The sequence below is a fragment of the Ursus maritimus genome, unplaced genomic scaffold (genome assembly GCF_017311325.1).
Source record: "Ursus maritimus isolate PB19 unplaced genomic scaffold, ASM1731132v1 scaffold_34, whole genome shotgun sequence".
Taxonomy (NCBI): domain Eukaryota; kingdom Metazoa; phylum Chordata; class Mammalia; order Carnivora; family Ursidae; genus Ursus; species Ursus maritimus.
Genome location: NW_024426008.1, coordinates 18,837,876 through 18,851,649, shown reverse-complemented (window position 1 = coordinate 18,851,649; position 13,774 = coordinate 18,837,876). Strand labels below are relative to the sequence as shown.

Here is a 13,774-nt window from a genome sequence, read left to right as displayed (position 1 = left end):
TTCACAACAAAGGAAACAGTCAACAAAACTAAAAGACAACCTACAGAATGGAAGAAGATATTTGCAAATGACATTTCCAATAAAGGGCTTCTAACCAAGATCTATAAAGAACTTATCAAACTCAGCACCCAAAGAACAAATAATCCAGTCAAGAAATGGGCAGAAGATGTGAACAGACATTTCTCCAAAGAAGACATACAAATGGCCAACAGTCGCATGAAAAAAATGCACCACATCACCTGGCATCAGGGAAATACAAATCAAAACCACAATGAGATACCACCTCACATCAAAATTTGATTTTTAAATACTGGCAGGAAGATGATTACAAAACAAAAGCAAAACCCTGTGTGAAGGACTCCTAGTAATTGTGGGCTAGGTGATTCAATCTAACACTCCCTCTGGGGAAAAAAAGAAGCTGAATGAAATACTTAAAAGCATTTTGGGGAAAGCATCAGTGAGCAATGACCTAATAAGTTGGTAAGTCAAACAGGGAAGAGGTTGGCGCTCAGGGAAATGAACCAGAGCACCTTCCATGCTAAGGTACTTGCCTATCAAGGAGAGGTGCTAGGAACAGCTGCCTTTGGCAAATTACACAAGGTGTGGGTGACAGGCCTCAGGTCCTGGTGGTCCCTGCCACACAAAGGACTAACTGGGGGGTGGGGGGCAGCTAAGAGGCACACCGGTGTGGCAGGTTCGTGTGGCTGAAGGAAAAATGGTTAGAGTTAAGAACTCATCCAAGGCAGAGATCTTGGCACACCAACCACTGTTCTCCACTGTAAACTCAAAGGGAATCATCCCAAAAGTATGCAGTGTAGACTGCAGTCCAGAGGGCTATAAATCCACAACTGTGAACACCCGGTTGGAGGGAGCTATTATAAGTCTCAAGTTGTTTCTATAACTAATTTTTTTAAAAAAATGGCCAGACAACTATGAAGGATGACAAGACACTTGAAGAGACAAAGTGACATGCACTGGAATCAATAGAAAATACGGAATAGAGGGTAAACCACATAAAGGGATCCAGTGAGGTGTAACAGAGTTTAATTGGAATCTCAAAAGGAGTGGAGAGCTGGGATATTGGTGAAACTGGAAGAGATTATAGCTGAAGATTTCCAGAACCAACGAAGAGGAAATCAACCCACTGGTTCTAAAAGCCCAAGCAGGATAAATAAATGTAAATTCACATCTAAACGCATCAGACTAAAACTGTAGAAAATCAAAGATAGACAAAAAAAATAAATAAAAATCAAGGATACAGTTGTTTGACAACTAATTTTTCAACAGCAACATTGAAAATCAGAAGACAGGAAGAGATAACAGTCTAGAAATGGTCTTTCTAAAATGAGAACAAAATAAAGACACTTAGACAAACAAAAACTGAGAGACTAGGCTGCTAGCAGACCCACACAAAAACGAATTCTCAAGGACATCCTTCAGTTAGGAGGAATGAAAAGCAAAGAAAGCCTGAAAAGAAGGGTCGATTTGTATAAAAGTTGGCTGTATAACACATAAATAATAACGCCTTCTGGTTCTGAAAATATTTCTCATGTTCTATTCTAGAGAAGCGACATATACCACCACAACAGTTGTGAGCACCAGGAGAGGAGTCCTGGTTAGGGTATGCTAAGATGCTTTCGTATCCAGGAGGAAAATAAAGGCATAGATCATTATTAGACTTCGATAAGTCAGGCATTCGTCTTGCAATTTCTAGGTAACCATCACAAAAAATATAAGAGAAAAGGGTTTAACTTCCAACCTAAGAAAGGAAAACACAGAGAACGTAACTTAAAAAAAAAAATCAGTGGAAGAGAAAAAAGAAAAACAGGTGGGTCAAAAAGCATATAAGATGGTAGATTTAAACACAAATATATTCATTATTTCTTTAAATGCAGATGAAGTAAATGCCCTGGGGAAAAGACAAAGACTGGATATTTTTTTAAAAGACAAAAGCTCATTATACGAGACACATCTTTAAAAAAAAGGAAAATCTGAAAGTTAAAAAAAATGTTAGAAGAGACAAAAATAGGCAGCTCTGTCTGCCCACGGGTCCTGTCCCCATGCTTTTAGTAAAAGGTATATACACATAATAACCAAAACTCTAGCTTTATTTGTTTCAGATAAAGGTTTACTGTTGGTAAAGATAAAGAGAGACTCTTTTTAATGATCAAAGGTTTAATTCCCCCCCATTTAGACCTAACAATCTTAAAACTACAAAGCAAACAATTGACAAAACCATCAGAAGAAATAGAGAAATCTACAATCACGCTGGAATATTTTAACACCCCTCTTAGCAATTACCGGAACAAGTAGATACAAAAATTAATAAAACTATAGAATATTTGGATAACATAGTTAACATGCCTGACTCAGTGGGCATATGCAGATACTTACACCAAATAGCATCAACATGTAAATTCTTTGCATGCCACAGGAACACATCGAAAAATTAACTATGTGCTAGGGAATGAAATAATCCACAGTACCATGACAAGGGCAGTTAAAATGAGAAAGTAATAACAGAATGGATAGGGAAAAGCATTTGGCAACATGCATTTTTCAAATCATCTATTCATGATAAACATTTTGCAGCTAGGCATCCAGAGAGAGTCCTTTAACTAGAGAAAAATCTTGGAGATATGCTAGGTGTGCTGAATTTAATAAATTCATTTAGAGCTGAGATAGGCTGGGGGTCCAGAAGTATAAGCATCAGCTTTACATATAATTTGTGTGTGTAACTTTTATGTGCTTCCCGGTGATGGCTATGTTTCATAGTTCTTAAAAAGGCAGTTTTTCAAATAGTGTACCTGGAACAGAGAAACCTTTAAAGGCATGAAGACTAATTATTTTTAAGCTTTTTTGAAAGTGAGTTCAGTCTGGGGTAGTGAGAGACAGCGCACCTTTGTGGTTAAAATCAAGGCACTGACTAGGTTCGGAGCTCAGCTCTGCCCCTTGTCTGCAGTGTCTGAGCCTCCCGTTTCCTCATCTGTAAAATGGGATCATGCCACGTGCCTCATAGGCCTTAAAGAACATTAACTCAAAACATGAATTGGCGTAGTGGTCCGCATGTAGTGGGTACTCAGTCTCAGCTATTAAAAATTGTCGGGGCACCTGCGTGGCTCAGTTGATTAAGCGTCTGACTCTTGATCTCAGCTCAGGTCTTGCTCTCAGGGTTGTGAGTTCAAGCCTCGGGCGGGGCTCCAGGCTGGGTGTAGAGGCTACTTAAACAAAAGAAATTGCTAAAGCAGAATCAAAACTTTGGAACCTGAGGCACAAACTAGAGGGCAAAAGGAAGCATTCCCCCTTCCCAAAATTTTGGCCAAGCCAGTGAATCACTTCTCCGTCTGGCCGTGGAGCCAACTCTATCGCCTGTTTCCTAAACCCAGCTGGGAAACATGACACTTTCTGGCTTCCAAGACTGCTGAGGCAAGAGCAGGCATGGACCTGATGCTCAGAGTAGGACGCTGTGTATGTAGCAGGTGAGGCCTCGTGGCCGCCCCCGGAGGCAGAGCCATGAATGCAGGGCTGGGGATGCCACCGAGGGCCATGTTGTACCTCGTTTCATGTTTACAACAACCCCGTGAATCAGGAATTATTATTAGCATCTCAATTTCAAAAATGAGGCACAGAGCGACGAAGAACCTTGTCTAGTAAGCGCCAAAGATGGAATTAAACCCAAGCCTGACTGATTCATGCATTCAACCCGCAGACTATGTGGCCTCCCGTTTCACTTGCACCTGAGCTGCCTTTCCCACCTCATGAATAGTCAAGCAATGGATCAGCCTAGAGCACTGTTGAGACTGCTTACCTTTTGCTCTGGTCAGCTGTTATTGCTTAACAAACCACCTCCAAACGCAGCAGCACACTGCAACAATGATTTCGGCATGCTCACGGCCCCTATAAGTCAGGAATTTGGACATTGGCAGAATGGGATGGCTTACCCCTGCTCCATGATGTCTGGAGTCTTCCACGGGAAGACTAGGATTGAGAGGGACTCAAATGGCTGGGATCTGGAATCTTCTGGAGGCTTCTTCACCTTTTGGCCATGTGAGAGTCAGACTTCTTACACATAGGGTTGCTCAGGGCAATATGGGGCAGCTGCTGGCCCTTCTGTGACCCAGGCTCAGAGAAGCCACATACCAGCATGTCTGCAAACTCTCTTGGTTGAGTAAGGCTGCCAGGTTTCAAGGGAAGAGGGACTAGACCCCCATCTCTTAATGGGAAGAATTTCAAAGGATTTGCAGCCACGTTTTAAAAACGCTACCTCAATCTTATCCTTCTAATTGGCTTCAGAATATCAGATATAGTAAAGATGGCCCCTCCCCTAAAAGCAAAAGACAGTTCAGCAGCATAGAGTTTCCAAGGCATATTCTTTTTCTTCCTACCTTCTGATTTAGAAATTGTTTTTGAAATGCATTCCCCACTTCATATTAGTGACTAGTGTTTTCATCAGTCAGAATGGGCTAGATAATGTCTTGCTAACCAACAACTCAGAAGTCTCAGTGTCTTAAAACCACCAGTGAAAACGAAGGTTTATTTCTTATTCACATTATGTATTCACCACACCTTGGGGGGCTGCTTTCCTCCATGTTGCTTGCCGTCTAGGGTCCAGGCATCTGGAACATTGCTGGTTTCTATAATCAGAAGGGCTTTGGCTCAAAACGACCACATCTCCTCCACTTTTAACCCAGTGGCTGGAAATCGTCAAAAGGCCCTACCTGGCCGTAGAAGGACCTGGAAGCTCACCCTTCTGTGTCAGGGAGGAGAGGAACGCCAGGCACTAGTATGTGCCTCTAAGGGCTACCAAAGTGACTACTAATGCCATGACAGAAAGGGAGCTTACATTTGTTATCTTGAATAGTTAGTTTTTCGGAGCCTGGACCAGCGAGGGCTTTGGAACCAAATTATTTGTTAACTAACCTTTTCAAAGCTTGTAAATGGGAGCTTGTTTGGATGAATGTGAACCAGTATTGGAATGTGTTGAGATTCTGTTATACAAACCAAATGTAAAAGTCCACTGAACACCACACATCTGGGGAGACGTGGGGAGGCCACATGGGGCCCCCAGCTGGCTGGGGTTTCATGATCCTGCAGTGCACCTTGAGGAAAACCCCACGACTAGCTGTGTCTAGGAATCACTGGTCTTCAGGGATACCCCCCATAGTCCTGGTGCAGGTTCCACGTTGGGCCCTGGGTTATGTAGCCGTAAAGCCCAGATGCCCTCCCAGGGTGGAGAGGGTGTAAGATCTGGCTTGAGCGCACCTTGAGGCCCAGTTGGGAGCTTTCTGGTAATACATCCATAGGTCTCTTCTTTTCCATGTGAAGACACACTCAGGAGCAAAAGCCATGCTCAGAAGCAGCCTCATGGGTGTGTGTCACCCTCACACTCACACTCCTCCCCCGCACATCACTCAGAGCAGTGAACTTCCTGCAACAGGATATGAGGGGCTGCAGGGCATGCACCCCATGGTGAACCCGGGAGTCAGAAATTCAAATGACAGGCAAATAACTCACCAGTGTGTTACAGGACAGCCAGGCATAAAACAGAGGGAAATTGTATACACACACACACACACACACACACGCATATTTTGTGCTAGCAAAAATACGAGATGACAGAGGAGATTGGGTGGCCGTGGACCTCCCCTTTGCCTACCCCAGTGTAGTCATGACAGGTGCTTCGGTGTTAGTTCCATTCAGTTCCTGGTTTGGAGGATGATAGCAATGCCTACACACGCCTGCCCCCGCTGGGCGCCGTGCACGTTCTGAGTGTTTCCTATTCATGAGCTCATCTCATCCTCGCGGCTGCTCTGTGGGTCAGGGCCCCCTACTTTGTGTACGGAGCATGAGGGCTTATGGCGGTTAGGTGGCTTACAAGCTCACGCAGCTCGTCACCACTCTTCCGTACCGCTCCCTCCAGAATGAGTAGCATGACACTTTGTAAGTGTGGTTTTCAGACCTGGGTATGCATGAGAATCACTTTGGGAGCTTGTGGGGGCTAGACCCTCCCTGACTGGTCCCCAGATTCACCGAAACGGCATCGCCATGGTGGGACCCACAGTAGCATCCACGATGATTCTTCCCTCGTCTTTAGGTAACGGGCTTCTGACCAACCTTTGGGGAATTTCTTTCGAAATTTTAAACCCATCTGTCAGGAGCAAGGCTTCCCGGGATCTGTATGCAGAAAGCCAAGCTGAATCTCATTGTCGTTCCAACCTTAGGAACCATGTTTTTAAGAAGTAACTGCTTACCTAGACCCTGGCTTTCGGAAGTGGTTGGAGCAGAGGGACAGAGGTGAACGCTTTCAAGGAGAGTCCTTTGAGCAACACCAACGGGACAGTGGTCCTTTTTTTTTTTTTTTTTTTTAAATCTTAGCCCCTGCTTTCAATCCTGCAGTTGTATTTCTGCTAACAATTCCGTGAATGGTGGTAACGGAGTGGGCAACCGTACTTTCCCTCTGTACTAGCAAGTGTGTTTCGCATCAAGGAAACCTTTGAAGTCTGTTGTGAGTGTACCCAATGAAGAGAAACGTGAAAGACACAGGAGGGACATTTGAGGAGGGTGGGCAGAAACTGTGGCGATCTGAACCAGCTAGTCATTTCCCAGCCTATCACACTGTCTTTGACGGCAGAAAGGAGGCTCGAAAGGGAGAGGAGGGGGAAGAGGAGGAGGGAAGGAGCGACCAGGGGGCAGTTCTATGAATTGTAAGCTGTCACATCTCACAGGTTGGTCTGCATTTGCAGCACAGGACAAGAACAGGGCACCGAGACTCTGCCTGATGCCTGTCCTTGGTGCCCATAGATGCTGGCCAGCGGTTTGGCCCTGTCCCCTTCCCCATCCTTGCAATACTTCTGAGTGTGGAGCCAAATGGAGCTCACATTTGAACAAATAAGAAAACGGGCTTCGTGACTCTTCTGTTTTATTTTGGATTTGCAGCCTAGGGGCTGCCTTTTACCTCCTAAAGTCCGCAATCAATTATAGGAGTGGGGAGGGTGGTGGGGAAGCGTGCCGGGCCTGCTCAGTGTGGTTTCTAGTAGGCTTGTCACTGCCGTCTCCAAGGGCTTGTGTGGTTTCCGCTTTGACTCAACTTCTTTGGGAGTGTTTCGTCAGCTTGTATCTTGGGATGGCTCTATGCCCCTCAGAGGAGAGCTTTTGTGGAAGCCGGGCTTCTGATGTTGACAAGATAGATGGTTCCCTGTGTCCGGCTCAAAATTCAGACTTAGGTGGTCATTTTTCACAGTCTCCATTTTGGCTAATTTTAGTTCTATTGTGGATCAAGACAGGTGGGTGTGTTGCATGAGAAAGGAGTTAAAGTCGGGGCTGTGGTTGTATGGATTGTAACAAAGAGAAGAATGTTGCAGTGTTTAGCATTTTCACTTCCTTTTTATTTATTTATTTTTTAATTTATTTTTATTTGTTTAAATTCAGTTTAACATATGGTTTCAGTGGAAACATATTCGTTTCATAGGTAGGATTCAGGGAGTCATCAGTGGCATGCAACACTCAGCGCTCATTACTTCAGGTGCCCTCCTTAATGCCCATCACCCTTCATTTGTATTAGCAAAAACATATTTGATTTTGTCTTTAGTAATAATTCCTGTTCTGGATGTTTCCCAGATGGGTTTAAAATAGCCAGTCATCCTTCTTATCTAAAATCTGGGTGATTGTAACCAGGGTGGCATCTAGCCTCTAGGGTTCCCTTGTGCAAACTGGAAGAACTGTCCAGGGGAAGGCTCGGGATAATGAGGCTGGTGGACAGCATCTTAGTGGGGAGATGGAGGCACCCCTTCCACTGGGAAGATGCCTCCCCTTGCCATCTTCTGAGATGGGCTTGGGATGGGTTTCCACCCCCACTTACCCCTTTGGGCAGGAGCCCTTCTAAAGTGGGCTTGGGGGTTACAGATCCCTGTCCTTGACTCTCCCTGCTACTCTGTGTGAGTGTTCAGGATTTAAAGGTCACTATCATCAGAAACTCTCCAATGCTCGGATGTATTGGAAACAAAGTCAGAGGACGACTCCATGTTTATAATCCTGACAGGTACGGATTGCTCCACAACTCCTGGGCTACAAGCAATGTCACACTGCTGTGTTGTGCAGATCAGACAATCTCTAACTTGGTCATCCCAACCTGAGTTGTCAGGAAGCTCAGTAGTGGCCATTTGGGACTCTGTCCGTTTTCCGGAGCATCGAAGACCACACAGAAGGGACAGAGGTCCGGCAAGGGTGCACGCCATCCTGGGCAGAATGAGGGCCTCCACTGCTGCCCTGTGACACCAAGTCTGTGTGTTGTCCCCGCCATATGTCTGGGGCACTGCTCTGGGCAATGGCACGGGCTCTTTAACCCCGTTGTCCTTGCCACTGTCCATAGGCCTCCCTCCCTCCTTGGCATTGCTGATGCAAGGGGGTTTAGGTTCCCGCCATTTCCCAAACACAGAGTCCTTTCCCTTTGCTGTATTCCTGGGTTTGACAGCTTTCCTTTCGTTTCAACTCTGGATGATGAAGCCTTCCTCCCAGCCCTTGGTCCATGTTAGTATTTAGCGCTAGTTAGAATCCCTCAAAAACCTAGTAACCCTTCCCAGGTGGAGAGGGGTTCCTGGCCTAAGAGACATGAAGCCTGGACTCTCCCTTGGGTTGAGGAGGAGGCAGGTGGGGGAATGGATGGACAGTTGGCATGAGGCAGTTTCTCAGTAATCACCCACTGTGTTAAACCCTGGACAACTCACCTAATTGCCTAATTTCCCAAGCCCGCCATTTTCTTTAGCAACTCTTCTGGGCAAGACACATATTTTGGGGGAAACAGACATATGTAAGAAAAGCTTTGCCTTCTAGTCGCTTAGAGTTTAGTGGAAGTGTGTAGAGGAAGAAAGAGGGGGAAAATCAACTCTACAAATTCCTGTAAGTCAAGATAAAAAGGAATCAGTAGAGAAGCAAGTGAGTGTTGGGAGAATGGAGGGAGCCTAGCTGGGCGGGGTGGGGTCGTCAGAAGATCTCAGGAAGGAGGCCCTGAGGGATGGGTGAGATAGCAACAAGGTTCTAAACTGACAGAACAACGCATGTGGAAGTGGAGATGAGAGACTGATGGGCTGCCTCAGGCTGGGGGAGGGGGTCACAGTTTCAGGGGTGCAGAGGCGTGAGACAGGGGCAGGCAGGAGATCGAGGAGGGCTCATGGGAAGGAAGAGTGTCGTCACTTCCTGTGGCTGCTGTAACAGTCCCCCAGACTGGGGGGCTTCAGACAATAGAAATGGATCGCTCCTGGTTGAGGGGGTAGCATTCTGAAATCGTGGGGTCGGCAGCCCCGCACTCCCTCTGGAGGCTCTGGGAGAGAACGCTTCTTGCCTCTTCCACCATCTGGCAGCTGCTGACGCTGTCTGGTGTGTGGCTGCGTCACTCCCACCTCGGCTCCGTCTTCACTCAGCTCCTCTATGTGTGTGTGTGTGTGTGTGTGTGTGTGTGTGTGTGTGTGTGTGTGTGTGTGTGATCTCTCTGACTCTCTCTTATGAGGACAGCTGTGATTGCATTTAGGACCCAGCTGGAAATCCAGGAAGATCTCCTCATCTCAAGGTCTTTATCGCATCTGCAAAGAACCTTTTTTTCCCCCAAAGAAGGTCACATTTATAGACTCCGGGGACTAGGGTCTGGTATCTTGTGGGGCTATTATTCTGCCCACCAGAGAGAGTGAGGCCCAACCATCAAGAGCCTGACAGCCACGCCGAGAGGGGCTGAGAGCAGCCGTGGAGGGATCATCCGGGACTTTTACATGAGGGTGTCAGATGAATGAGTGTGGTCCAAAAAGCTCAGTGTGGTGAGGCTGCGAACGGGTAGGGGATGCAGGTGACTGTGTTAAGGAGGCAGCAGTGGGACGAGGAGCAGTGGGTGGATGGGGAACCACTGTGGGAATATGATTGATGGGTTTGGCCTCTGCTTGAATGTCGGGGGGAGAGAGAAAGACTCACCAAAGGGCACTTCTGGCCCAGCCGTTGGAGAGATTAGTGCGGCATGCTGGTGTGGCCATGAGCTGAGTTGGTGAGGATTTTAATTTTGGTTTGCAAGAAGTTTTGTTTTTAATAAGGAAAGAGGCTTTTTCTCACTGGTGGTAAAAAGCTGAGTGATGATGGTCCCTCAACATGATCCAAGAAAAATATAATTTGGGTGAGTTTATTGGATTAATATAACTTTGTCTTAATTTGTTTCAAAATTTTGATTAATTTTAGAGCACACAGAGACCAAGATTAGCTCAAGAAATCCAAGGGAGGGTCCTGTCCTAGGGCCAGGTCCTAGAGACCAGACCTGGAGCAGAATTGTAGACTCAGGGCCCCCTGGCAGGAGTGAATGGATCTTTACTTGAGAGATTATTGGGATTCACACCATTCTTTTCTCTCTACCAAATCTTCATTATTTCCCTCGGCTCTCTTTAATTTTTTTTTTCCTGATTTCTTTCTGCTTTCTTGTAACTTTTTGTCATCTTTCTCAGAGTCCCTGTTTTCTTACAACCCGTGGATTACCATGGCGCCTTATACCCTCATGGTTAATCAATTATAACCTCGTGGTTAATTTGACTCCCACTGCTAACTGGCTCATTCTTTCATTACCTATCAGTTTAACCTCTGAGGGAAAGAATCTGATCAGCTCGTTCAAGTTTTGTCCCGGGCCATCTGGCAGGTTGCTGGCCAGCCTGTGATGGCTGCCTGAAGGTCAGGGACCCACTCCTGGTCCAGTCAGCTGTGGCCAGGGGTCGGAATTGCGTGATGCAAGCAAGAAAACTGAGCCTTGGGCTGGAGCAAGGAATTTGACAGGTACAGGAATGAGCACACCTTAGAGCAATGGTTTGCAAAGTATGGTCCCTAGACCCCCAACATCAGCATCACCGGCACCTTGTTGGAAATGCACATTCTTGGGCCCTACCTCAGACCTCCTGGATCAGGAGCTCAAGGAATGGACCAGCAGTTCACACTTTCACAGACCCTCCTGGTGATTATGATACACACTCAAGTTCGAGAACCACTGCCTTAAACTAAGCAAAGAGCATATGGACTAAAACCAAATGTTGGAATGAAATCATGAGAGGAGGTCAGGCCATTCAGTGGGGTGTCGATGCAAGCTACCCCTAAGAATTAGGAGAAAGTAGCATTCGTTATCAATTCCTATTTTATTGGCACTAGAAGGTCTGTGTCTTCTGTCGGTGAGTGATCTGCATTCTCTTGAGTGGTATTACCTGCCCTGAACGAGGAACTAGGATAAATACAGTTATCCCCATGCCCTCCTCCCTACACCCACACTTCCTAGACTGTCTGAATGCTCCCTCCTCCTCAAGACCAGCCCAGCGCTGAGTTCCCTCCACAAATTCTGACAAATCCGGCTTAATAAGTGATTGCGTTTCCAGTTAGGGTTTTGTTTTTCTCCAAAAAATCAGTTAACTATTTACTTTGAGTCTTGTGACATTCAGATCATTGACACCTCTGCTGTCCGTTGCCGGCCAGGGGAAGAAGTTCATTTGGTTAGGGGTTTGTTTTTATGGCCGTAATTTGCATGCACATGAATCAGAACCACCAGCACAACATAAAGAGGGGATGGGAGAAAGAGGGAAAGGAAAAACTCTCTCTGTGCTTCCAGGGAGCACGAAGAGGTTAAAACCTAATACAGGACCGGGCTGAGGGTGACGTTAGCTAGATGCAAGATTTAAAGAGGCAACAAAACACATCAGCAATCAAAATAAGTATTGCAATGCAGTATTTTTAAAAATCAAAATCGATGCAGTTAAAACCTATGATAAACCAAGTACCCAAATTTTCACTAGAGACAGGCTCCAAATCCGTCTTTAGCCGGATAGGCTTATTACCTCAAGATGGCAACACATATGCCCCCCGACTCTCCAAGATGGAGGAAGGCCGTTTGGAACCACAGTGTGAGTGCTGTTGGGTGGACACACTGCCAGCTCGGTTTGCTGCGAGAGGGGCATTCACTGCTCCCTATTCTGCATAGAAAAGTTGTGTCAAGCACTTCTAGAAAAAAGATGCTCTATTCCTCACTGATTAAAATCTCTATGAGTTTGTTTTGTTTATTCACGAAGTGTGGTCTTGGAACTTCAAATGCATTCATATAACCAGCAACGCTTTTCTGTTCTTGCTCCGTGTAGATGGCTGGTCCGTCCTGTCTGACCCCTCCTCTGAGCTGGGACTTGTCTGGTGCAGTGGGTGACGATCCCACTGTTCCCTCATCTCTCCTCCTTCACTCCTTTTATCTACTCTGTCTTCCCTATCATTCCTTGTATCCAGATGAGGGGACTGGAAAGAGCAATAGAGGAGGTGTTACTCTCTTCTTAGCTCAGCCACCAAACGGACGTGGGACCCTGGGCCTGTTATGGCTCCTGTCTGTTGCTTCAGTTTCCTCATCTGAGACAAGAAAAACTCAAAACTAGATCATCCCATGTTTCTGTCTGCTTCTTGAGCTCTGTGCTTCCCATTCCGCATCAGAAATCTCACATCCACAGGCTTCTAACATCTAGTGTCTCCCCTTGTCTGATGAATTAAATCCTTACGCCTGGCATTGCCATGCCTCCATACAAAGCTTGCTCACTTGTTACTCAGGACTGGCGTGTGTCTACACTCCACTCAGGACACACAGGGCTACTTGTGCTCGTCCTCGGACCCTGGACATCTGCTCGTGCCTTGTTGACCGCTTAGTATGCATGCATTCCCTCCATCCCTGTGTCTGTCAGGTATACGGGAGGGTTGCGATAGCAGAATCCCCCTCGCCCTTCCAAAAATGAAAGGTTTTATCTTCCTCAACATGGTATCTTTGTCTCTTCCCTTCTGCTAGCATTTTTCAAACTTCTCTACCATCAGTACCCCTGTATTATATTTGTCTTTAAAGGGACTCACATTATTTTCACTTAAATCTATTTATTTATTACAGAAAGTTTGCATCTACGTGAAAAAAATAACAATATCCCTTGATAAATGAAAGCTCGCCACGAAAATGAATTCAGGAAGATACACAGTGGTATTAGCTTCTGTCTAGGTACCGCTTGCCGGTGGCAGGCTGTTTGGGTTCGTGTATTAAAGATTGACAGCCAACAGAGTTTCTCCTGAATGAGATTAGGAGGATGGAAGAAGCATGGAAAGTGGGGTGATTTTCTCAATGTTTTTGGGTAACACCACGTCCATGAACCATTTAAAATAATCTCCCACATCATCTTTGTGTATGAGCTCGTGCTCCACGCTTCGGAAAACAATGCCTTACTTCTGTGGAAGGATAAGCAGCTAGAGGGCAAGAAATGATTCTCCTCTCTGTGTCCTTTGCCTTTCTGAGAATCTACTCCTTAGGCCTCTAAACCACCCTCCTTCTGGGGGACACTGAGCACCTCATGAGCCACCGTGTTATTTGGTGGGAAGAAATGAGTAGGCATTTCTGCAGCATGAGCCGATGGATTGGTGTGCCTTCTGTGAGACATCAGGATAGTAGGTTCTGCGGGCCTCTGGTCTTAGGCTGGAGAATGAGTGTGTTTCCTCAAGTTCTTGTGCGTGTACGTGTCTGGGCAGGGTGTACATGCTGTGGGGAGAGAGTAGGAGAGGAAGACTGGATTTTTCTGAACTTCCTTAATTCACAAATCTCAGTTCATGAAATTCTCCAATGCTCTGGGAGTTGGGTTGGTGGGTTCCTGTCTGAGATCGGTGTTTTGGTGGAGCTGGATAAGACTCTGGACACCATCTCCTCCCCTAGCCCCCCCCATCCCACCCTACCCACTCTACTCTCCTTTTATGGTTGAGGAACCAG

The 13,774-nt window shown here is 46.1% G+C and overlaps 1 protein-coding gene across 1 annotated transcript in view; it reads left to right on the top strand.

Moving 5' to 3' along the window:
• PGM5 (phosphoglucomutase 5) overlaps positions 1-13,774 on the top strand; it is a 182,568-nt gene that overhangs the window by 168,435 nt on the left and 359 nt on the right. The gene's annotated exons all lie outside the window — the stretch shown is intronic.